This window comes from Bos taurus, chromosome 12 (assembly GCF_002263795.3).
Source record: "Bos taurus isolate L1 Dominette 01449 registration number 42190680 breed Hereford chromosome 12, ARS-UCD2.0, whole genome shotgun sequence".
NCBI classification, from domain to species: domain Eukaryota; kingdom Metazoa; phylum Chordata; class Mammalia; order Artiodactyla; family Bovidae; genus Bos; species Bos taurus.
Genome location: NC_037339.1, coordinates 33,350,691 through 33,376,632, shown reverse-complemented (window position 1 = coordinate 33,376,632; position 25,942 = coordinate 33,350,691). Strand labels below are relative to the sequence as shown.

Below are 25,942 nucleotides of genomic sequence, written 5' to 3'. Positions count from 1 at the left end.
ACCCAGGCCGGCTCGTTTTCAAGTGACAATCTCTCGCCTAAGTTGCCTTAGCGATATCTACTCCCAGGCATCAGACCAAGAAAAACACACTCCCGAGATTAGCCCATCGGCATTTCTCCTGACCTGGCCACAGAAAGGAGACCTGTGCATTTTAAAAGCGGGAACAAAGTGTCAGGTGGCTTTGATTTATGACGGAAGAGGAAGAAGCAAGTGGAAAGACTGGCGCTATCCAAATAACCCTGCCCGGGGAAACCCGGGGTCAAGAGAGCCTTCTCAAGAGCCTCTCACAGGCCAGCCTGACATTGTGGAGAAAGGGCCAGCAGGAGCAGGGCCGCCTGAGGGTCAGGACGTGAACCCACTTCCTTCCGAGGGACCGGAGCCGGCCGGGGTCCTGAGATGGCTGGGCGTGCAGCTACAGGCAGAGCAGGAGACACCAGGTACAGAACAGAAAGACAACCTGTCCTGTCTCAGGGCCTCCCTCCTCCCCACGAGGTCCCTGCACAGGGAACGCGTTCGCGGTCTTCCATTAATAAAGCCAACCCAAGTCCAGTCGCTCTTACTCCACCTGCCCTCTCCCGGGTGGCTGAGCTGGGAGGTGTGTTGGGCTGCCCCCCCAGCCCCCCAGCCCCCAGGGCCTGCAGCCCCACCAGGTCACCCTTCCAGCTGTGGTCTGAACGTGCCACCCTGCAGTGTCTCCTTCACTTGGGCAAAGCCACATGTTCTCCTTTCTGTTGTCACATCTGTGCTGCCACCGCTGAGATGGCGTTTGGCTGGGAGATTTCATCTGGTTATGCAGAGAGAAGGGGGCACAGGGAGGTGGGAGCTTGCTTAATTGGCTCCCAGCAGAGTGGGCAGCTCTTCTCTGGAGTATAGGGGTCCTGTCCTCCCCCTCTAGAAGTCTTACTATCGTCCTCATGTCCTATTAACGTCCTCTGGTTGTTAAATTACAGCAGTCTTTAGCCAGAACAGGGGAGCCAGGGGTTCCTCATGGAATGAATACAAATGAAGGGCATTTACTGGTATTTAGGGAGGCAGGGGTTGGAAAATGTAGTGATGTGTGGCTTTGATCAATCCTGTTGACTGGTGTATGTCTGCACAAACCTGTTTCAAATAAATCTTTTGTTAAAGTAAATGATTGGACCCGGCTGTATTTGTGAATTTCTTTCCCACTAATAAGCAGCTCCTGCCATAGGGACTTTGGCCTATTACACAGAGATTTTGTCAGCAGCTACAGACTACACACACACACACACACACACACTCATGCTCTGCCTCCCGAGCTGACAGCCTGGAATCGCTGTGAACGGCGGGCATGCAGGGCGATCTGAATTGCAGATGAGTGGGAGGCCAGGCCCTCTTTATGAGAAGCGGGTCTGAGAGGCCTCCCTGAGCCAGACTGACCAGGCAAAGGGGCAAACTGTGCACAGAAGGCCTTCTCTCGCAATCACTTCATTCCCTTTGGTTCATCCCAGTTCCCTTGCAAACTGAGACGTGGGAAGTTCAGATTCTGTTGTCAACTGTGAAGTCATGACACTGTCCTGAAAGAGGATCCAAACACGGCATCCGGAGAGGGACCGCTTTGGCATAATGATGACTTTGAGCTGAAGGCGCCTGTGAAACAGCAGGTGCGGGAAAGGCTCCCCGCCCCCGCTCTCAACCACAGTCAGACCCCAGCATCCCTCCCTTCCCACCGACAGGCCCTAGCATCCCCCCCCTTCCACCAACAGTCAGGCCCCAGCATCCCCCCCTTTCCACCGAAAGGCCCTAGCATCCACCCCCGCTTTCCACCGACAGGCCCCAGCATCCCCTCCCTTTCCACCGTCAGGCCCCAGCATCCCCTCCCTTTCCACTGACAGGCCCTAGCATCCCCCCCCTCTTCCACCAACAGTCAGGCCCCAGCATCCCCGTGAGAAAGGGGCCTTCCCTCCTTGCACCATGAAGAGAAGGACATTCTTGCCACCAGAAATGGATGTGGAGGCAGTCATAGGCGTGGACAGACCATCTTCTGAAATAACCCTGATCCTCCATGAGTTCCCCCCCTAAATTTCCTACTCATGTCCCACAATCTCTCTTCCCGTAAAATGATAGATGAGCTGCTGGGGTCTTCATTTTCCTCCTGAAGACTCCTATGTGCACATAAAAATGTTAAATAAATGTGTGTGCTCTTCTCCTGTCTCATGTCAATGAACCTGACCAACCACAGAACCAGGAGGGCAGAAGGAAGGGTTTCCTTCCTGACATTATTTTCAAGAGTGTCATGAGACCGCTCATGTCCCTGCAGGCACAACTTGTCACATTCGGGCAAGCATCCACAGCCCTGGAAGTCCCTCCCTGGGAGGCACAGTTCACATGGCCCAGGCCATGCGGAACCTGGGTTAGGGGAGCTGAGGGCCCAGAAGTCAGCTTTGGAGCACAGGGGAGAGGGCATCCTCACCAGAACCCTGGCTGGTGGCCTGTCTGCTTGGCTTTGTCTGGGCAGCTCCACCTGTCCCAGGGGTGGAGGGCAGGGAGGAAGAAAAGCATGCTGGACACGGTTCCCTGCAGCACCTGAGGCCAGAACCCAAAAACCTCTTACCTATCCACTTCACATGGGTTTCCTTGGTGGCTCAGACAGTAAAGAACCTACCTGCAATGTGGGAGAAGCGGGTTCAATCCCTGGGTTGGGAAGATCCCCTGGAGGAGGCAATGGCTACCCATTCCAGTATTCTTGCCTGGAGAATCCCATGGACAGAGGAGCCTGGCAGGCTACAGTCCATGGGGTCACAAAGAATCAGACAGGACTGAGTGACTGACACATTTACTATGACTTCCCTTAGCACACTGAGGGACTCTGAGACAGGCCCTGGGCCCCTTTGCTGCAGTGCCTGTCACCTGGACAAATGTCTCTTCCAGAAACAGGATACAAAGAAACAATAAGGGACTAAAAATAATTTTATGCATCTGCTTCACTGACTACGCCAAAGCCTTTGACCATGTGAATCACAACAAACTGTGGAAACTTCTGAAAGAGACGGGAATACCAGACCACCTTACCTGCCTCATGAGAAACCTGTATACAGAATAAGAAGCAACAGTTAGAACTGGACATGCAACAACAGACTGGTTCAAAATTGGGAAAGGAGTACATAAAGGCTGTATATTGTCACCCTGCTTATTTAATTTACATGCAGAGTACATCATGTGAAATGCCAGGTTGGATGAATCACAAGCTGGAATCAAGATTGCCAGGAGAAATATCAACAACCTCAGATATGCAGATGATACCACTCTAATGGCAGAAAGCAAAGAAGAACTAAAGAGCCTCTTGATGAGTGTGAAAAAAGAGTGAAAAAGCTGACTTAAAACTCAACATTCAAAAAACTAAGATCATGGCATCCAGTCTCATAACTTCATGGCAAATAGATGGGGAAAGTGGAAACAGTGAAAGATATTATTTTCTTGGGCTCCAAAATCACTGCAGATGGTGATTGCAGCCATGAAATTAAAAGACACTTACTCCTTGGAAGAAAAGCTATGACGAACCTAGACAGTGTATTAAAAATCAGAGACATCACTTTGATTACAAAGGTTCATATAGTCAAAGTTATGGCTTTTCCAGTAGTTATGCATGGACAGGGGAACCTTGGCAGTCCATAGCGTCACAAAGAGTCAGATACAACTGAGCAACTAACACACATCCGGACACACACATGTCTGGATGTGAGAGTTGGACCATAAAGAATGCTGAGTGCTAAAGAACTGATGCTTTTGAACCAGAGAAGACTTTTTTTTGAGAAGACAAAAGAACATGCTTTTGCTGGAGAAGACTCTTGAGAATCCCTCGGACTGCAAGGAGATCAAACCAGTCAATCCTAAAGGAAATCAGTCCTGAATATTCATTGGAAGGACCGATGCTGAAGCTGAAGCTCCAGTACTTTGGCCACCTGATGCAAAGAGGCAACTCATTGGAAAAGATCCTGATGCTGGGAAAGATTGATGGCAGAAGGAGAAGGGGTGACAGAGGATGAAACGATTGGATGGTATCACCAAGAAAACTTCAGGAGATAGTGAAGGACAGGAAAGCCTGGTGTGCTGCAGTTCATGGGGTCACAGAGTGAGACATGACTTAGACCGAACACCAGCAATGTGCAATCAGGGCAAGTTATGGACAATAAAATACCAAGAGACCAAAAAACCCCAACTACCGCTTCTGAGGACCCAAGAGGAAAAGCAGGGTACTGCGCATGTCCCCTGCACTCAACACCCCGAAAGGGTTGGGCAAACCCCACCTAAGCCACCCTCCAGCCTGACCCCTGGACACACCCCTACCCTCACCCCATATAAGGGACCAGCTCACCACCTCCCCTTGGGGAACAAGTGAGTAAAGGAACCCCTTACTTGTTCTTGCTCCCCTCTGCTGCAGAGGGGCCTCAATAAAGCCCTGCCTGAATTTCTTGTCTGGCCTCTGATCAGTTTCTATTGCCTTGGGAAGGCCAAGAACCCTGGTCAGTATATTCTTCCTAGATAGGCCATGTGATTTTAGAACTGGACTTGGGCAGGGGTCATGACCTTGGTGGCCCCAGCTCCAGGCATGGTGGGGAGAGGCCAGCTTCACTTCCAGGTAGAGTTCCGCAGCTTTTCCTCTGCTCTGAACAGTCTTCGCTTTCTCTTTTAAAAAGTCACGCAAAACAAGATGATTTCATGCAATCAGCAGCAAAGTGTTAAATTCCACCCTTTGTCATCTCTTGATCGTGTCTACAAAAATCTGCCTCACCAGAATGAACCTGAGCCACCACGGCCAAGGGCAGCTGACGACAGTGTGCAGACCCTACCTTTCTGCCTAAAGCAGCGGTCTCTAGAATAGTTCTCTCTCTGAAAAAGACTCAGGATACTCTGAAAAATCATCTGGGTTCCACTGTGTATTTTCAAAACTTTTACGTACAATACACACAATATGAGGGACTGAAGTATGGTCAGAGGAACACAGCACACAGCAGAAACCTGCTCCAGCCTCTAACATCTTCTGCCTACGTTCTCTTCCACATAGGAATCTTTCATGGGGACTTTCCAGCAGTTGTTGCAAAGCTAGGCAGTCGATGTACCTGGGTCTATAATTGGAGGTGTGGGGCTTAATCTTTTCCCAGAGGAGGACTGAATAAAATCCTCCACGTACAAAAGCCAGAAGCACCAAAGCACACAGTCCAGCTCCCAGACACTGAGGTTTTCTTATTTAAAGGAGGCCACACTTGCTCCTCAGAAGAAAAGCTATGACCATCCTAGACAGTGTATTAAAAAGCAGAGACATCACTTTGCCTACAAAGGTCCGTACAGTCAAAGCTGTGGTTTTTCCAGTAGTCATGTACAGACATGAGAGTTGGACCATAAAGCTGAGTGCTGAAGAATTGATGCTTTTCAACTGTGGTGTTGGAGAAAACTCTAGAGAGTCCCTTGGACTGCAAGGAAATCAAACCAGTCCATCCTAAAGGAAATCAGTCCTGAATATTCATTGGAAGGACTGATGCTGAAGCTGAAACTCCAATACTTTGGTCTCCTGATGCGAAGAACTGACTCATTGGAAAAGACCCCGATGCTGGGAAAGATTGAAGGCGAGAGAAGAAGGGGACAACAGAGGATGAGATGGTTGGATGGCATCACTGACTCAATGGACATGAGTTTGAGCAAATTGCAGGAGATGGTGAAAAACAGGGAGGCCTGGTGTGCTGCAGTCCATGGGGTCTCAAAGAGTCAGACACAACTTAGCAATTGAATCACAACAACACACATAAATAAAATGACTTAAAATTCCTGACGGCTGGCCTCAAAGCTCTGTCTTCATGCTCGTCTCTCTGCAGTGCACAGTCCTTGACCTCAGACTGCAGAGTGATGGGTGCTGACAGCAAGGATTCAGGTCTGTCCTAAGAGTCACAGCCTTGGCCTGAGCCCTGAACAGGGAGGGTCTGTCCTGTCCAGTATCTACAGTTTGTTTCAGTTGTTCACAGTTTAATGCTACCTGCACTCTCTCCTCTCCTCTAAAGAATGTGTGTTTTGATTTGAAATATTCTAATTGCTGAGAAACTCTTCCTGATTCTCTTCCAACAAAACATCTGTGCATATGTTAAGTTTCATTTAACATAAAGCCCTTCTGCTGACCAGACACCTTGCCTGTGGCCGGGGGAGATGGGGGGATTACATTGGATTGTCCCCGATGCTTCCCAAATGGCCCTGAGTGGGGGGGACGAGTAGCTGCTGTGAGTGGAAATGGACCTTCAGCCAAGAACAAAGTCACTCTTTTCTTCCTTCTCAGTGTTCTTAAGAGAAGCCGCTGCCTGCAAATTACATGCAAAGATGGCTGCAGGTAAAAGCCCTTGAATTTGTTTCCATATTATATTTAAACTTGGATGGGGGCGGGGGAGACCCTCATGCATCGGTAAAAGAAACCACCTCCCAGCAAATTTATTTAATACTTTTGCTGAAAATGTTTTAATGGAATCCTGCTCTCCAATTTATTCGGTGATAAGCCCCGGGGGGTTCACTGCAGACCTGGGGCCCTGGAGTCAGGGGGGGCAGGTGTTCCATCACCACCTACCCCCCGCATGAGGGCCCCCGGGGCAGATACCCAGGACACTTCTGGAACCACGTGGGCACAGTTAAACAGGGGCTGGTTCCGAGGCAGGGAGTGAAGGAGACAGACGTCTGTGAACACAAATGAACAAAACTTCTTAACCTTGAGAATTTGGCAGAGCAGCTCCGACAATGCTATGAAGGTATGCAAAGGCTGGCCCACAGCTTGTTTTTGAAGACAGGAGAAAACATAGTTCTGGCAACTGCATGCGTGAGGGATGGCTCAGGGCCCCTAGGGTCCCAGACAGCTGTTTGAGAACCTGGGTCTCTCTGATGAGGCAGCCGAGGCCCAGTGCCCAGGGAGAAGCCAAGCTGGAGGCAGAGGTGGAAGACCTGGGCCCTGCCATCCACATGGGCGCCACAGCCAAGCTCGGAAACAAGACCTCCCAATGACCCTGAGTTCTGCCGTCCAGGAGTTTTTGGCCTGGAAGATAGTCACATACCTGCATAGCTGCTCCTGAGCCATCTTCCCAACCCTGGAGAGGAGCCAGAGAAGCAGACAAAGTCCCTGCCTCTCGGAGCTTATCTTCCAGGGGAAGCAGAGACAGAAAGAGGGATCTAATAGCTCAGCCCACAGCACAGACACTGCCCCGACAAGACCACTCGGCCCTGAGGGCTCGTGAGAACCCCATTCCTTTCCCATGTAGCCGAGGCTGTAGGCTGAGATGCAAGGGAGGGGTCTGGTCGGGTCACAGCCTCCTTCCACCCGGTCCTCCCACCATACCAGTGTCTGGGCAGCTCCCGGGCCCCTTCTACAAAAGCACTAACTGCACCACCCGCCATGGCCCACCTCCTAACAGGGGCAACACTTCAGGGGAACACAGCACCCAGTCCCAGCAAAGGGTGACCACCCTCTGCACCAAACCCTGGAGCCACATCCCACAGCCCTAAAGATGGTTTAGTCCTGCTCAGCTAACAAGATTGACCTTCTCTGTTAACCTCCATAAACCCACCTAACACTGTTCACAAATGGAGCAGCACCTGCCAAGGGCCACTATTGTCTCCCAGTCCCCAGGACTGCAAAACTACTGAAGACAAGAACAAACAGAATCTCAGTAAAACCATATCTTACAGAGACACAGCGGCCCGGGGTCTGCTGGGGACAAGGATCGATATGCATGTACCCCCTCTTCCCTGCACCTTGTCCCTTAAACTCATAAAAGACTCAGACCCCCAGTCTTCAGTATCAGTCCCTTTCCTCTCTCAGAAAGTGAATACAAACACTCTTTTCTCCTCTTGCTATGATTCCTGTGAATTCTTTCACAACTTGCACTGGCTCATCTAACACTTTGGTGGCTGGAATGGGGAGAACCTCCAATAAGTGAACTCCTTTCGCCTTCACCTCTGGCTTGACCTTCCTTGTCACCCACCGAGACATCCACCAAACTGAAAGTCATTCCTTTGATGGGGCTTCCTCTAGGGAAATCAGTGGCAGAATCTGGGTGGCAGAAAGCCCGAGGTCAGGTCTGTCACCATCGAGGTCTAGGTTGGAACATGGCCTCTCAGATGCCCGTCCCTGTCCATCTTCCTTATGTCTCATTATTGATCTGATTCATCTTTGACTTAGAGTGAATCCTAGGTTGTTCAAAAGGGGTGGGGGACGCTTCTTCTGAACCCCAGGATTCCCAGAATGGCCCCATCTCCCAAATTCTCTCTTTCCTTTTCTTCCTAGCTGTCATTATGGGCAACTGTCAATCTGCCCCAGGGAAAGACTCCCCTTTGGGATGTATCCTCAAACACTGGAAAGCTCTCAGACTAGGCTTCCCTGGTAGCTCAGCTGGTAAAGAATCTGCCTGTAATGCAAGAGACCCAGGTTCAGTCCCTGGGTGGGGAAGATCTCCTGGAGAAGGGAAGGGCAACACACTCCAGTTTTCTTGCCTGGAGAATCCCATGGATAGAGGAGCCTGGCGGGCTACAGTCTATGGGGTTGCAAAGAGTCGGACACGACTAAGCAACTAACACTTTCACTTCAGACTGGACAACCTCAGAACCAAGTGAACAGTCTTCTGCCACTGGCTTGGCCTCGATACACACTGGGCAACTGGGAGGTCCAGCCCCAGGACGGCTGTCTCACCTGCAATACTATTCTCCACCTCCATCTGCACTGCCGCCACCTTGGCAAATGGTCTGAGGTTCCTGACGTCTAGGCCTTCTGTCAACTCACTCAAGACCCCAAACTGTGGTCCTCGTGCCGCACATCACCACCAACACCACCTGACTTCCCCACCTCCGATCCTGAGCACCTCCCTCTTTCTGCTCCTTCCCCCGTTCCCTCAGCCACATCCTCCTCCAGCCCCTCAAAACCACTGAACCCCTTTCCCAGACCAGGACCCCCAGCACCCCCTCTTCCCTACCACCAACCACTCCTCCACCAGCCCCTGGTTCTCCTTCTTTTCCCTGGCACACCCAGTCTGGATGTCCCCTCCAGTTTCCTCTGGAGCCAGCCCCCCAAGTTCCTTTACATGAGGTGAGTGGTTCCCAGGGAATCGTTCAGGTTTGTGTTCCTTTTTCTATGTCTGATCTCTCTCAAACTGAACTCAAGCTAGGCAATTTCTTGGAAGACCCCACCAAATTTACTAAAGAATTTGAATATCTTACTTTAACTTAAGACCTTTCTTGGTGTGATATACATGTCATTTCCCCCACTTGTACTAATACAGCAGAACAAGCTAGAATCTGGCTAGAGCCAGGGAATATGGGGACAACCTTAACAGGGGCTAACTGATGCTCATGTGCTGGGACCCACGGTGGTCCCCGACAATGACCTTGACTGAAACTACCAGGAAGGGTCGGGACAGACAGCGATGGGACCATGTGCTTACCTGCCTCATCAAAGGCATGAAGAGGGCCACCACCAAGGATGTAACTATGACAAAATGAAAGAAATTACTTCAGGCCCAGGAAAAGACCCTGCTCTTTTCCTGTCTCATCTTTCAGAGGCTCTATGCCTTTTCACCAACTCAGACTTAACCTCTGAGGAAGGCAAAGCAATCCTGGCAATATGTTTCATCTCCCAGCCAACCTCCAGCACATGTGGAAAACTCCAAAACTTAAGAGAAGGGCCCTTGGACTCCCCAGTTTGAACTCAGAGACCAGTCTTTAAGGTCTCTAATAACTGAGATGAGGGTGGCTGAGAGGGAGCGAGACCACAGGGGTCTTGAAAGCAGAAAAATCTCTCCAAATGCTCACCTCTGCAATCAATCAGAGGCACCCATCAGGCTAAGAATCGTCCGAGGCCCCCCAACAGCGACAAGGAAAACAGTCACTGGGCCCCGACTCTGGTTCCTACTCCAGCGGCAGACAATTGGGCACTGGAGTCAAGATTATCAGGAAAGGTTGCCCACAGGACCATGCCCACTGTGTGAACTAACAAGGCACCAGGCGAGGGACTGCCACCCTCTCCTTGATAAGAAGGGACAAAATCCCCTTCTGAAACCAGGGACCCTCTTGCTAGGACCCCTCCACCCCTATGATCTTCAAGAATGTACCATCTTCAGACTGACGGCCATGACCCTGGACCTGGCTCCTTGACATGATATCAACTAAGCCTATGGGACTTCCCTAGTGTTCTAGTAGTTAAGAATCCACTTATAATTCAGGAGACATGGATTCCGTCCCTTGTTGGGGAGCGAGGATCCCACATGCCTTGGGGCAACTAAGCCCATGACTGCTGAGCCAGCATACTGCACCCAAATATCCAGCATGCTGCGACTAAGACCCAACACAGCCAAATAAATAAATAAACACTGTTGTTGTTCAGTTGTTAAGTCATGTTCAACTCTTTGTGACCCCATGGCCCACCGGGCCCACAGGTAGATTCTTTTCCACTGAGCCACTGGAGAAGCCCATGCCGCTGCTGCTGCTGCTAAGTCACTTCAGTCGTGTCCAACTCTGTGTGACCCCATAGACAGCAGCCAACCAGGCTCCCCCGTCCCTGGGATTCTCCACTGGAGTGGAGTTGTCATTTCCTTCTCCAATGCATGAAAGTGAAAAGTGAAAGTGAAGTCGCTCAGTCATGTCCAAGTCTTAGCAACCCCATGGACTGCAACCTACCAGGCTCCTCCATCCATGGGAGTTTCCAGGCAAGAGTGGGGTGCCATTGCCTTCTCTGGGAGAAGCCTATATATATATATAAAAGAGTTTTCATTTCTCAACTAAGACCTGGCAGTCAAATAAAAAAATATATGTGTATATATATACACACACACACATATATATACACACATACATATATATACACACATATACACACACATGTGTGTATATACACCACACATACATATGTATTGTGTGTGTATACGTATTTTTTTTTTGTATTTATTTATGTATTTATTTATTTTTAAAGAGTTCACATGCCTCAACTAAAGATCCTGCATGCTGCAACTAAAACTGGGCACAGTCAAATAAACAAATATATTTTTTAATCGAGTTGGCCAACCCTTGGGTAACTCTATCCATAGAGGTAAGAAAGTCAATTTCTTAACTGATACTGCAGCCACTTACTCTGCTCTTCCCAAATTCTCAGGTCCCTTGATTCCCTCACCCATCATCATTATCACAGCAGAAGGCAAACCTCAACCTATGCTCCAAACCTCTGACCCACCACGCTCACTGGGAGATCAGATCTTTACATTCCTCCCTCGTCCTTCCCAGCTATCCCATCCCCTCCTAGGCACCCTCATGGGCCTCCCCCAACCCTGTTTTTGACCAAACTAAACACTAAACTAATTCTACATCACAAACCTCCTTTCTTGGAGTCTTAAGAGATGCTCCCTCTGATGCTCAGCCCTCTTCTACAAGAAATGCTGAAACAGGTTCCCTCAATTATGTAGAGAAGACTCTTGAGAGTCTCTTGGACTTCAAGGAGATCCAACCGGTCAATCCTAAAGGAAAGCAACCCTGAATATTCATTGGAAGGAATGATGCTGAAGTTCCAATACTTTGGCCGCCTGATGCGAAGAGCCAACTCATTGGAAAAGACCCTGATGCTGGGAAAGATTGAGGGCAAGAGGAGAAGGGGGTAACAAAGGATGAGATGGTTGGATGTCATCACCAATTCAATGGACATGAACTTGGGCAAACTCCAGGCGATAGTGAGGGACAGAGGAGCCTGGTGTGCTGCAATCCAAAGGGGCCAAAGAGTCGGACACGACTGAACAACAACAACAGTAGGGGACATTGACACCCCCAAGAGGACCTCTCACCTGACTCCTGCCACTGTCACCAGGAGGGACCCCTCTCGCTGTCCCCGCTGCTCTCAATACCCTATGAAACTGGAAGATCTTAGGGGACACACACCCCTCATTCACAAATTTCTAAACTCTGGACTCCTTAGACCTAGCAACTCCCCTTATAACACCCCTGTTCAACTCGTTAAAAAGGCAGAAGGCACGTGTCGTCTAGTACAGGACCTACCTATGATTTATGAGGCAGTGGTCCTTCTCCACCCTGCAGTCCCAAATCCCCACACCACCCTCAGTTCTCCTAACACTCAGGTCTTTACTGTCCTCCATCTAAAAGATGCTTTCTCCACCATCCCTCTCCCCCGAGATTCTCAAGATATATTTGCTTTTTTATAAATGGACCCTGACACTCTCCGCTCCCAACAACTCACCTTTCCCTCCCTTCTCCAGGGATTCAGAGATAGCTCCCACCTCTCTGGTCAAGCCCCTGCCTCTGATCTACCCATGGCTCCTGGGCAGCATTGTTCCTCCCTGTGTTGACGACCCCTCCTCTACAGGCGGGACCACCACATCTCCCTCACCAGACCCACCACCCTTCTTACCCCCCAAGCTCTGCAAGGCTACCAAGGTCTTCCTTCTAGAGCACACATCAGTCCAGTCAGTCAGATACCCGGGAATTTCTCTCATCCCCAGGACATCACACAGCCACTACTCAACACACAGAGCTCACAGCCTCTCTCCTTCTACCTCCAAACTAAAAGGAAATCAGGGCTTTTCTGAGCCTCACTGGACACTTCCACATCTGGCCCCTCACTGTGGCCTTACAGCCAAACCTCCCCCTGAGGCCCTCTCCCCAGTCAATTCTCCCCAGTGCTCCAGCCCTGGCCCCCCAAACCTGGAGAAGCCCTTCTGGCTGTACCCCCTGGATGAAGAGGAATCACCCCACAACTAGGACAAAAACACAGCCCTAATTTAAAAGCTGTAACTTACTTCTCAAAGAACCTGGACACCACAGCTGAAGGCTGGCCTCCTCCGAGCAGAGGGCCACAATCTCACTTCTGGACAGACACTTCCTCTCCCCACACCTCACCAGGTGATGGACATTCCAAACAACACCCCTCAGTTTCTCACCAACAGTAGGGTTACTCAATATCAAACTCTCTTACCCGATAGTCCGTCACTCAACGTCTCTCTATGCACTCAGTTCTCAACCTGCCACATTCCTGCCAGACTCCTCTGAACCCCAAACCCTGGAACACTCTTGTGTAGAAATCCTGGAACAGTCCACCACTGTCCGATCTGATTTAACAGACACCCCATATCCTCCCTGGATCACACTTCGTTCACCAGTGGCAGCAGCTATATGGTCAATGAACAGTGCAAAGCAGGATACACTCTCGTCACCACCACCCGAGTAAGAGAGAGCTCCCCACTGCCACCCAACACCTCTGCCCCAAAGGCTGGATTAATAGCCTTAATTAAAGCTTTGCAGGCTTCCCTTGTGGCTCAGATGGTAAAGAATCTGCCTGTAATGCGGGAGACCCAGGTTCGATCCCTGGATTGGGAAGATCCCCTGGAGGAGGGCATGGCAACCCACTCCAGTATTCTTGCCTGGAGAATTCCATGGACAGAGGAGCCTGGTGGGCTACAGTCCGTGGGGTCACAAAGAGTCAGACACGACTGAGTGACTAGGCATGGCACAGAGCTTTACAACTAGCCAGAGACCTTGAGGTCAACAAACACACAGATCCTAAATTTGCCTTCCATCTCCTTCACTCACATGCGCTATCTGGAAAGAAAGGGGCCTGCCCACCACCCAGGGGACCTCAAGTAAACATGCCCATCTTATCCTATAACTCGGGCAGGCAGCCCCATCACCCGCTCAGGTGTCAGCCACGCACCTCAAAGGGCAACAACAGACCCAATGCTCAGAGACTACAGGCAACAGCACAATCAACAAAGCGGCCACGCTGGCCGCTGCAGGGCCTCACGCTTCCCGCCAGGCTGTCTCCAGCCCTTCTCCCTCTCAAGTCGCCCTGCATGTTCACCAGTCCGAGGCTGAGGTGTGCTCAGAACCAGGACCTCCTCAGGATGGGCCATGGTTTTCACTCTCGGGAAAATGTTGCTGTCAGCAACAGGCCGATCCACATACCACTCTCCACATGGGCACAGATGCCTGAAAGGTTCTCTCAGCCCCTCTTCTCCATTCCGCTAACTTAGAAGTAGAACTAAAAGATGTCACCTCACCATATCCTATTTGCAAATGAGTTAACTCCCAGAGACGTCTAAAGCCTGTGCCATCTCTCCCAACCCAGCAATTAAGGGGACGCCTGCCAGGTCAGGACTGGCAATTAGACTTCACCCATATGATCACCCATAAAAGGTGCAAGTACCTGTTAACACTTGTTGACACTTCACTGGGTGGACCAAGGCCTTCCTGCTACACCCGGAAGGGCTTCTGTGCAACTCAGGCACTTCTGCAAGAAATTATCCCTAGACTGGGTCTCCCCACCTCTCTCCAGAGTGACAGTGGCTCAGCTTTCACCGCTCAAATTACCCAACAGGTGTTTCAAACTTTAGACATTAAATGCAAACCACATACAGCCTGGCATCCCCAACCTTCAGGAGAAACCAGAAAAGGCTCACTCTTCCCTTCAAACAGTGGTCCACATCCTTTTTGGCACCAGGGACAAGTTTCGTGGAAGACAATTTTTCCACAAACTGGGGGATGGTTTGATGGTTTCAGGATGATTCAAGAGCATTACATTTATTGTTTCTATTATTATTATATCAGCTCCACCTCAGATCTTCAGACATTAGGTCCCAGAAGCTGGGGACCCCTGCCTTAAAAAACAGCTCACTAAGTTCACCTTGGAACTCCATCAGGGCTGGCTAGAACACCTTCCCTGGCTTTCTGACTCCAGATGACTCAGAAGGCCCACTTACACCTCCATCCCTTTGAACTCATGTATGACACCCAGCTCTTCTTATTCTCTTTTACCTCCTCCAAGCTCTTACCCCTCAACCTTAAAACTAGACTTACAACCTTTCATGGACCCATGCTAATAGATACCTACCCCAACCTCAGGTGGTGCTAGTGGTAAAGAACCCATCTGCCAACGCAGGAGACGTAAGAGACCTGGGTTCCATCCCTGGTCTCTTACGATCCCCTGGAGGGGGCATGGCAACCCACTCCAGTATTCTTGTCTGGAGAATTCCATGGACAGAGGAGCCTGGCGGGCTACAGTCCATGGGGTCACACAGAGTTGGACATGACGACAAGCGACTTGGCACACAGCACACACCCTGACCTCAGGACTTGTCCCCACCCACAATCCTACAATCTGGGGACCGGGTCTTATGAAAGAGCCTCCACACACATACCAAACCCTCCAATCTCCTCCAGAGGGTCCATTTCAGGTACTACTCACACCTCCAACGGCCCCCAAGCTCTCAGACATCCAGCTGGACACACTGTCACGACTCAAGCCCACTGGTCCTCCTGCTGTGTCCCCAACACAGTCCTCTCCCTACGCCAGTCTGCAATCATCCGCCTCCAAACTTCAGGTCCACTGGAACCCAGAGACCATATGCCCTGGGGGGCTTACATGGGTCTTACTCTCTTATTTCCCCTTCTACTCTTTATAATCTTTCACAGCGGCAGACGTAACCCTTCTCCTGTCCCCGGAAGGAAGTTCCCGGCCCCTGCTGGACCAGCCCCGCAGACGGCTAAGACAGAATGCTTGTTCTCTTTCTCACCTCGTACTTGACCACTCTCTTTCACACCAGCCACCTGTCAGGGGCCTCTCCTCCATCACCCTTCCTTCCGCACAACAGAAGAAACCACGGCCCCCTTCCAAAGGCCAAGGGCTCACAGCATTGCAGCTGCTGGCTGTGTGCTACCTCTGGCAGTACAGGCCCCTCTGGGGTCCCAGCACCCCTCAGGCAACCTTGTCCCTACTCAGGCCCCCCACCCTGGATTGGGCCCCTGCCCCCATGGTGGTGTTTCTGGCCTCAGGCTGTCTCATGGATCCACTTCCTCTAGTGCCCCTCCCCATCCACGGACCCCTCTTCCAGGAAGTCTCCTTACTGATCAAGTCTCCCAGGTACGTTATGGCCAGCACTACCTCAGGGGTGGTCCCCTGGCCTCACACCCAGACCATACCTTCACCCCCAACTCCTCCCAACTGCAATCAAACTCTCTACCTAAACTCCCTCTTGACGTTGGGGCAGAACAAGAAACAGAGCTCAAATAAATAATTTCCCCAACCAGGAGCCTTCCCAAATCGGGCATCTAAAAATTCCATCCTCCTCCAGTGAATGGTCCTTTCACAGGACTCTATTTGTCCTCCTATCAATTCCACTGACTTTCATCTGACCTCCTCTACAGGTAACTCCTGGCACCTGCCTTACACAGCGAAGTAAAACTAGGACCCGTCACAAACACATCAGCTCCTTCCACAAAAAGCTGGGGCTTTGACTTTCAAGGACAGCTTCTCACCCCGGAAAAGAACGTCCAGCCTCCCCAAGGCTTCTGCCACCATAAGCCCTGTGGAGGGACTTGCTGTAACCCCCACACAGGCCCTGCCAGAAGGGTCAGACGTGTGAACGTCCGCTTTACCACCTCTCTTACAGCCTGATACCACTTTCATCTGGACTGCACTTCCTCCGCGGAACCTCGGGACCGCTGCACTCCTCCTAACTGGATCAAAAGCTGCACTGTTGCACCCCTGTTACCCCAGAAGAGCAGCCGCACCGGGTCTATGCCTCCCCCCACCTTTTCAGATGCCGGCTGAAATGACAGCCTCGTCAGTCCTAGTGACCGTGGCTGCAGCTCTGGCTTCAGGCACTAAACAAGGCTATCTTACACACTTCGTAACTGCTATGCTCTGTCTCCTCTGCTTCACTCCCTGTCTTGTATGTTTCTCCTCTCCTTCCCCAAGAACTGTCTTCCTGCCCTACCCCCGCCCCATCACAGGTCAATTCAATTCCAAGACAACCCTCCAGGGCCCCCAGGTGGGGATAGCTCTGCGGCCCAGCTCAGAAGACGAGCCCTCCATCCTGATTCCCAACAGAGGGGCCATCTAGGTTCCATGTAACTCTTAAGACTAAGTTAATATTCAGAAGCTGCTGCTGCTGTTTAGTCGCTCAGATCAGATCAGATCAGTTGCTCAGTCGTGTCTGACTCTTTGCGACCCCATGAATCGCAGCACTCCAGGCCTCCCTGTCCATCACCAACTCCCGGAGTTCACTCAGACTCACATCCATCGAGTCAGTGATGCCATCCAGCCATCTCATCCTCTGTCGTCCCCTTCTCCTCTTGCCCCCAATCCCTCCCAGCATCAGAGTCTTTTCCAATGAGTCAACTCTTCACATGAGGCGGCCAAAGTACTGGAGTTTCAGCTTTAGCATCATTCCTTCCAAAGAAATCCCAGGGCTGATCTCCTTCAGAATGGACTGGTTGGATCTCCTTGCAGTCCAAGGGACTCTCAAGAGTCTTCTCCAACACCACAGTTCAAAAGCATCAATTCTTCGGCGCTCAGCCTTCTTCACAGTCCAACTCTCACATCCATACATGACCACAGGAAAAACCATAGCCTTGACTAGACGGACCTTTGTTGGCAAAGTAATGTCTCTGCTTTTGAATATGCTATCTAGGTTGGTCATAACTTTTCTTCCAAGGAGTAAGCGTCTTTTAATTTCATGGCGCAGTCACCATCTGTAGTGATTTTGGAGCCCAGAAAAATAAAGTCTGACACTGTTTCCACTGTTTCCCCATCTATTTCCCATGAAGTGATGGGACCGATGCCATGATCTTCGTTTTCTGAATGTTGAGCTTGAAGCCAACTTTTTCACTCTCCACTTTCACTTTCATCAAGAGGCTTAGCTCAGTTGTGTCCAACTCTTTGCGACCCCATGGACTATAGCCCGCCAGGCTCCACTGTCCATGGAATTTCCCAGGCAAGAATACTGGAGTGGGTTGCCATTCCTCTTCCATGGAATCTTCCTGACTCAGGGATTGAATCCGTTACCTGCACTGGCAGATGGATTCTTTACCTGAGAAGCCTGAATATTCAGAGGAAGGAAATGTAAACCCACCTAACACTGTTCACAACAGAGCAGCACCTGTCAAGGGCCACTATCGAGTCTCTCTCAGACCCCAGGACTGGAAAACTACTGAAGACAAGAATGTACAGAATCTCAGTAAAACCACATCTTACAGACATAGCAGCCTGGATTCTGCTGGAGACAAAGACAGACATGCCCGCACCCCCTCTTCCCTGCACCTGGTCCCCTAAACTTGATGCAAGTCAGACCCTCATCTATGTGCCAATGCCAGTCTAAGCATCTGGCCCTTTCCTCTCTTAGAAAATGAATTTCTCCTCTTGCTAATATTTCTGTGAATTCCTTCTCACCACACAACCTTCTCTGTGAATGGACATTTACATCAGCCACACAGTAAGTGACCAAAGAGGGGACAAGTGTGTCTCTTCCTGTCCCCAGTAGATGGCTGTCTGTCTGCTCACCAGGGGATCGCCACTTCAGCCAGAGTTCTGGGCCTCTGGACATCCAGGCCCACTGCCCACCTAGGCTCCCTGCTTGCCCTCCCCTTGACCAAGACCCACATCCTCAGAGCCTGGTTCCCTCAGCCTCCCCAGGGCTCGTCTCAGACTGCGGGGCTCACAAGCCTGCACCCATAGCCCGGAGTCCCAAGGCCCCATAGCCAAAGGGCTTACAACGAGAGGCCCATCCTCCCAGGATGACTGTGAACTTCCCCTGCAGTACCCATAGTGTGATGGAAGGACTTCGACCAAGAATCAAAGCCCCCATTTCATGAGCCTGGACACCTGCCCACCTTGTGACCTCACAGAAGTCACTGACCCCCCCCACACACACCTCAGTTTCCTCATCTGCAGGACGTGGTCCACATCCCCCACCTCCCCACCAGCGATGGTGAACAGTGTTGCTGCGAGTGACACCCACCCTGGGACCACTCGGCTGCCTGCAGAGACGCTGAAACATCCATACCAGGTGATAACTAGCTGCACCCCTGCCAGTAAAGCAGCAGGTGGGTCCACTCCACCACCACCTCCGGACTGCCCAACCATCCAGCAACTAGAGGGGATACCTGCCGGGGGGCAGGGGGCACTCCTGACCCTACAAGGCACTGGTCCTTTGTAATGAACCCATGCCTACTGCCCATCAGATTCGTAAATATTCTCAGAGTCACAGCTGGTTGTGAGACTCTCCATTAACTAGTGCCAGAACCATGCTCCACGCTCGCTGCTACAAGCTAACAGCGCAGACAAACGGCATCAGAGGAGCTCTGCCCAGTGGAGCAGACAGACGTGCAGACACAGTGCCTTCCAGGAGCATTTGGGTCGCCCGTTACCGGGGAACAAACCGCCTCCGAACTTAGGCTCAGAACAACAGGTTCCTCAAACACTGCTGCTGCTGCTGCTGCTGCTAAGTCGCTTCAGTCGTGTCCGACTCTGTGCGACCCCATAGATGGCAGCCCGCCAGGCTCCGCCATCCCTGGGATTCTCCAGGCAAGAACACTGGAGTGGGTTGCCATTTCCTTCTCCAATGCATGAAAGTGAAAGGTGAAAGTGAAGTCGCTCAGTCGTGTCCGACTCTTAGCGACCTCATAGACTGCGGCCTACCAGGCTCCTCTGTCCATGGGATTTTCCAAGCAAGAGTACTGGAGTGGGGTACCATTGCCTTCTCTGTCCTCAAACACTAAACAGATGTTAAATACGATCCAGAAATTTCACTTCTGGGTGTGTATGTGTGTGCACTCAGTTGTGTCCGACTCTTTGTGAGCCCTGTGGATTGTAGCCCGCCATGGGATTTTCCAGGCAAGATACTGGAGTGGGTTATCACTTCCTTCTCCAGGAGATCTTCCTCACCCAGGGACTGAACCATGTCTCTTGCATCTCCTGCATTGGCAAACAGATTCTTTACCACTAGCACCACCTGGGAAGCCCCATTTCTGGGTATATTTCCAAAAGAATTGAAAGCTGGGACTCAGACCGATATTTACACATCCAGGTTCACAGCAGCATTATTCTCAATAGCCAAAACTGAAAATGACACAAATGTCCACTAAGGGGTGAACAGATACATAAATTCATCTATCCATACAGTAGAGTATTATGAAATCCTGACATGTGCTACAACATGGATGGAGCTCAAAGACATTACACTAAGCAAAATAAGCTACACACAAAGGGACAAATATATGATTTTATTTATATGATGTACCTAGAATAGGCAAATTCACAGAGACAAAAAGTTGAAGGCTGTATTAAAATACCAATAGTATTTTCCCACAGAACTAGAACAAATAATCCTAAAATTCATGTAGAACCATAGAAGATCCTAAATTGCCAAAGCAATCTTGAGAAAAAAGAACAAAGCAGGTAGTATCACTCTCTCAGATGTCACACTATACGACAAAGCTACAGTAATCAAAGCGGCACACTGTGTAAGCATAGACACACAGATCACTGCAGCAGTAGAGAGCACCCAGAAATAAACCCACACCCGATGGTCAATCTGTGACAAAGCAGGCAAGAGTACACGGTGGAGAAAGTCTCTTCCATAAATGCTGCTGGGAAAACTGGAGAAACAGCTGTGAAACAATGAGATCAGAACTTCCTGGCACCATATTTTTAAAAAAATAGACTCAAAATGGATGAAAGACCCAAATTTGATACCTGAAACCATAAAACTCCTAAAAGAGACCAAGGCGGAATATTCGTTGTCATAAATCATACCAATAGTCTTTGGATCCTAAGGCAAGGGAAACTAAAACAAAAATAAATAAATAAATAAGACCTAATTAAATGTATAAATTTTGGTAAGAAAAGGAAAAAATAAAAAGACAACCTACAGAATGGGAGAAAATATTTGTAAATGATATGGTTGATGAGGAGTTAGTATCTAAAATATACAAACAGCTCACACAACTCAATATCCAAAAAAAAAAAAAACCAATTTAAAAAATGGACAGAAGATCTGAATAGACATTTTTTCCAAAGAAGACATACAGATGGCCAACAGGCACATGAAAAATGCCCAATATTGCTTATTATTAGAGACATGCAAATCAAGATGATGAGATATCACCTCACATCAGTCAGAATGTTCATTACCTAAAAGTCCACAAATAACAAACACTGCAGAAGCTCTGGGATAAAAAAAAAAAAGAACCCTCCTACACGATTGCTGGGAATGTAAATCGGCACAGCCACTGTAGAAAACAGTATTGAGTTCCTCAAAAAACTAAAAATAGAGCTACTATATGACCCAGCAATTCCACTCCTGGGTATATATTTGGAAAAAAATGAAAACACTAATTTGAAAAGGTACTTGCACCTCAATGGCCACAGAAACACTGCTGACAATGGCCAAGTCATGGAAACAGCCCAAGTGCCCATGAACAGAGGACTGGATTAAGAAGATACAGCACACACCTGCACACACACACCGTGGGATATTAGTCATAAAAAGAATAAAGTCTTGTCATTTGCATCATTGTACAAACATTGTACCTACAGAGAAGGCGATGGCACCCCACTCCAGTACTCTTGCCTGGAAAATCTCATGGACGGAGGAGCCTGGTGGGCTGCAGTCCATGGGGTCGCGAAGAGTCGGACATGACTTCACTGAACAACTTCCCTTTCTCTTTTCACTTTTATGTGTTGGAGAAGGCAATGGCGACCCACTCCAGTGTTCTTGTCTGGAGAATCCCAGGGACGGGGGAGCCTGGTGGGCTGCCGTCTCTGGGGTCTCACAGAGTCGGACATGACTGAAGCGACTTAACAGCAGCAGCAGCAGACGTACCTAGAGAATCTTGTGCTTGGTGAAATAAGTCAAAGAAGGACAAATAGTGTATGATATCAATCATGTGGAATCCAAAATATAATACAAATGAATGTCTATGCAAAATAGAAACAGATTCACAGATAGAACTAGTGGCTCCCAGTAGGGAAGGGAGTAAGAGATACAACTACCATGTATAAAACAGCCAAGCAATGAGAATATATTGTACAGCACAGGGAATTGTAACCATTATCTTGCAATAACTTTTATTGAAATGTAATCTAAAAATAATTCACATGAAACCAACATTGTAATCAATATTAGTCAACCAACTATACTTCACCTGAAACGAATATTATAATCAATACTAGTCAATCAAGTCTACTTCAATAAAATATAAATAATAAAATCTTTCCCCTCCCAAAAGTGGAATGGTGGTCATCAGGGTCTGGGTAAAAGAGGTACAGGAAGTGAGTGTTTAGGGTACAGAGTTTTTGAGTTTGGGAAGATGAAAAAACAGTTCTAGAGACGGATGGTGGTGCAGGTTTACAACAACAAGAATGTCCTCAATGTGTATTTTACAATTTTTTTTAAAAAAAGAAGAAAAAGAACAACCATTTCTTTTGCTCTTGAATCAGTGATTTGCACAGAGTTCAGCAGCAGTGACTGCTGACGGTGCTAAGCCATCCCCTGGGGAGACTGCAGTGGCCGAGCGACCCGCGCCTCTGAGCCTCACTGGTGACCCCGCCACTTGCTCTCACCTTGTCAACAAATCAGGTCCGCTTGCCCAACATGCTGTCAGGAGCCACAGCCCAGGGGATACCGGGGGTTTGCAGCAAAGAGGGGTTTATCCACAAGGTCCAAGAAGATGGCAGAACAAGCCTCAGACCAGCTCTCCAGAAGGCAAAGGTGGATATTCATGGGATGAGGGGTGGAGATGCAGGAGGCAGGCAGCACCTGCTCAAGGTGGGGTTGGGGTCCTCTGACTTCATGAGGTCAGGAGGACACGCAGGCTGACCCACCTGGAGAGTGAGTGCTCCTGTCAGGACCAGTCTTAACAGGTTCAGCTAGAACTAGACACAGCTGACTCCCTGGTCGCTAGGAAACCTCTTGTTGTTCAGACTCTCTCCAATGGAGGACACGCAAGTCCTTCCTAACAACAATTAAAACAACCTTGATTCGTGAAGTCTAGTCACAGGTGAAATGGATTTAACTCATGGTTACCCACAGTTTCGGTGACTCAAACTGTGAATCTGCCTGCATTGCAGGAGACCCAGGTTCGATTCCTGGGTCAGGAAGATCCCCTGGAGGAGGAAACGGCAACCCACTCCAGTATTCTTGCCTGGAGAATCCCAGGGGACAGAGAAGCCTGGTGGGCTATAGTCCATGGGGTCGCAAAGAGTCAGACACGACTGAGCAGCTAACATTTTCACTTTCACACCCACAGTTTCACCCTCACTACAGTCAGAGGTCATTTGTGGCAGCTCCAGCACCCAAGAGGAAGAAGTCGAAGCTGAGCTGAGGTCCGGCCTGTAGACACCACAGAATCACTTCCCCAAATGCCATCAGTTAGAAGCCACAGGGCCCCTCACCCCCCAGATCCCAGGGGAGGTGACTGACAGCCCCGCCTTTCCGTGGAAGGACTTCCAGAGAATTCGTGGCCCATCTTATTCCAGCTCAACATAGAAGTGAGGTGTGTACAAGGTACTGAAGCAGTGTGGGTACAAGATGCCTCCCTGGGGATCCACGAGACTTTAGGAAAAGGAGACGGTCTCATTCACATCCAGGAGGAGGTAATGGATGTGAGAACAATTTGTACACTATGAACCATTCCACCAATGCATCATCAGTGACAGAAAATGTTGAATTAAGACAAAGCTTTAAAAAATCATACAAATGAGCTTATTTTCAAAACAGAAATAGACTCACAGACTTAAGAGAATGAACTTATGGTTACTATGGGGGAAGGGTTGGAGACAGGGCTAGATTGGGAGTCTGGAATTGACATGTACACACTGCTTTATTTAACATAGATATCCCCAGAATCAGAATCCCTGTGACCCCTTGGACGCCAGTCTGCAGGTACCCCCTCTCTGAGCCTGGCAGGTCCTCCAGCTCCTAGATTCCAACACCCCAACTTCTTCCCTTCACTTTGACCCAGGGGTAGTAACTTTCTCGAGTGGGTAACAATTCTGTCTCCCTCTGGGTTACCTCAGCGTCCCCTTCTGCTGTTCCAGGCCTCTAGCACTTACAAAAAACATCTTCGTGACCCAGATAATCACCATGGTGTGATCACTGACCTAGAGCCAGACATCCTGGAATATGAAGTCAAGTGGGCCTTAGAAAGCATCACTACGAACAAAGCTAGTGGAAGTGATGGAATTCCAGTGGAGCTATTCCAAATCCTGAAAGATGATGCTGTGAAAGTGCTGCACTCAATATGCCAGCACATTTGGAAAACTCAGCAGTGGCCACAGGACTGGAAAAGGTCAGTTTTCATTCCAATCCCAAAGAAAGGCAATGCCAAAGAATGCTTAAACTACTGCACAATTGCACTCATCTCACACGCTAGTAAAGTAATGCTCAAAATTCTCCAAGCCAGGCTTCAGCAATATGTGAACCATGAACTTCCTGATGTTCAAGCTGGTTTTAGAAAAGGCAGAGGAACCAGAGATCAAATTGCCAACATCCGCTGGATCATAGAAAAAGCAAAAGAGTTCCAGAAAAGCATCTATTTCTGCTTTATTGACTATGCCAAAGCCTTTGACTGTGTGGATCACAATGAACTGTGGAAAATTCTGAAAGAGATGGGAATACCAGACCACCTGATCTGCCTCTTGAGAAATTTGTATGCAGGTCAGGAAGCAACAGTTAGAACTGGACATGGAACAACAGACTGGTTCCAAACAGGAAAAGGTGTTCGTCAAGGCTGTATATTGTCACCCTGTTTATTTAACTTATATGCAGAGTACATCATGAGAAACGCTGGACTGGAAGAAACACAAGCTGGAATCAAGATTGCCAGGAGAAATATCAATAACCTCAGATATGCAGATGACACCACCCTTATGGCAGAAAGTGAAGAGGAACTCAAAAGCCTCTTGATGAAAGTGAAAGTGGAGAGTGAAAAAGTTGGCTTAAAGCTCAACATTCAGAAAACGAAGATCATGGCATCCGGTCCCACCACTTCATGGGAAATAGATGGGGAAACAGTGGAAACAGTGTCAGACTTTATTTTTCTGGGCTCCAAAATCACTACAGATGGTAATTGCAGCCATGAAATTAAAAGGCGCTTACTCCTTGGAAGGAAAGTTATGACCAACCTAGATAGCATATTCAAAAGCAGAGACATTACTTTGCCAACAAAGGTCCGTCTAGTCAAGGCTATGGGTTTTCCTGTGGTCATGTATGGATGTGAGAGTTGGACTGTGAAGAAGGCTGAGCGCCGAAGAATTGATGCTTTTGAACTGTGGTGTTGGAGAAGACTCTTGAGAGTCCCCTGGACTGCAAGGAGATCCAACCAGTCCATTCTGAAGGAGATCAGCCCTGGGATTTCTTTGGAAGGAATGATGCTAAAGCTGAAACTCCAGTACTTTGGCCGCCTCATGTGAAGAGTTGACTCATTGGAAAAGACTCTGATGCTGGGAGGGATTGGGGGCAAGAGGAGAAGGGGACGACAGAGGATGAGATGGCTGGATGGCATCACTGACTCGATGGACATGAGTCTGAGTGAACTCCAGGAGTTGGTGATGGACAGGGAGGCCTGGTGTGCTGAGATTCATGGGGTTGCAAAGAGTCGGACATGACTGAGTGACTGATCTGATCTGATCTGATCTTACACAAATTTCTGTTAAAAATAACTGATGTGTTAATGACCATATCTATTATACTAAGGCAAATACATGCAAATATATCTTATACCATAGCAACTCTACTTCTGGAATTTCACCCAAAAGAACCGAGTGTTTTTGTTCACCAAAACACAAGTTTCAAAATGTTCCTAACTGCCCATTTCTAACAGCCCCAAACTGAAAATAACCCGTGTCCACCAAGAGTTTTTTCAGTTGCTAAGCTGTGTCCCACTCTTTGTGACCTCGTGGACTGCAGCATGCCAGGCTCCTCTGTCCTCCACTAACTCCATCTACAGTAGAGGTGATCAATAATTACACTTACACTGCAGTCCATGAGCAGAATAGTACATAGCAGAGAAGAGAAATAAATAGCCCTATTCAACACTAGTCATAACACTGAGACACAGAAGAGTACATACTGTGTGATTCCATTTGTATGATACTCAAAACCAGGTGATGCTAATCATTGGTGACGAGAGA

At 49.2% G+C, this 25,942-nt stretch overlaps 1 long non-coding RNA gene across 1 annotated transcript in view; it reads right to left on the bottom strand.

Annotated features, from left to right (window-relative positions):
• LOC107133463 (uncharacterized) overlaps positions 1-22,753 on the bottom strand; it is a 33,267-nt gene extending 10,514 nt beyond the window's left edge. The window contains exon 1 of the long non-coding RNA XR_001501508.3: positions 22,373-22,753. This is a non-coding gene — a long non-coding RNA (uncharacterized lncRNA). The remainder of the gene's footprint in view (positions 1-22,372) is intronic.
• Between the last annotated feature and the right edge of the window lie 3,189 nt (positions 22,754-25,942).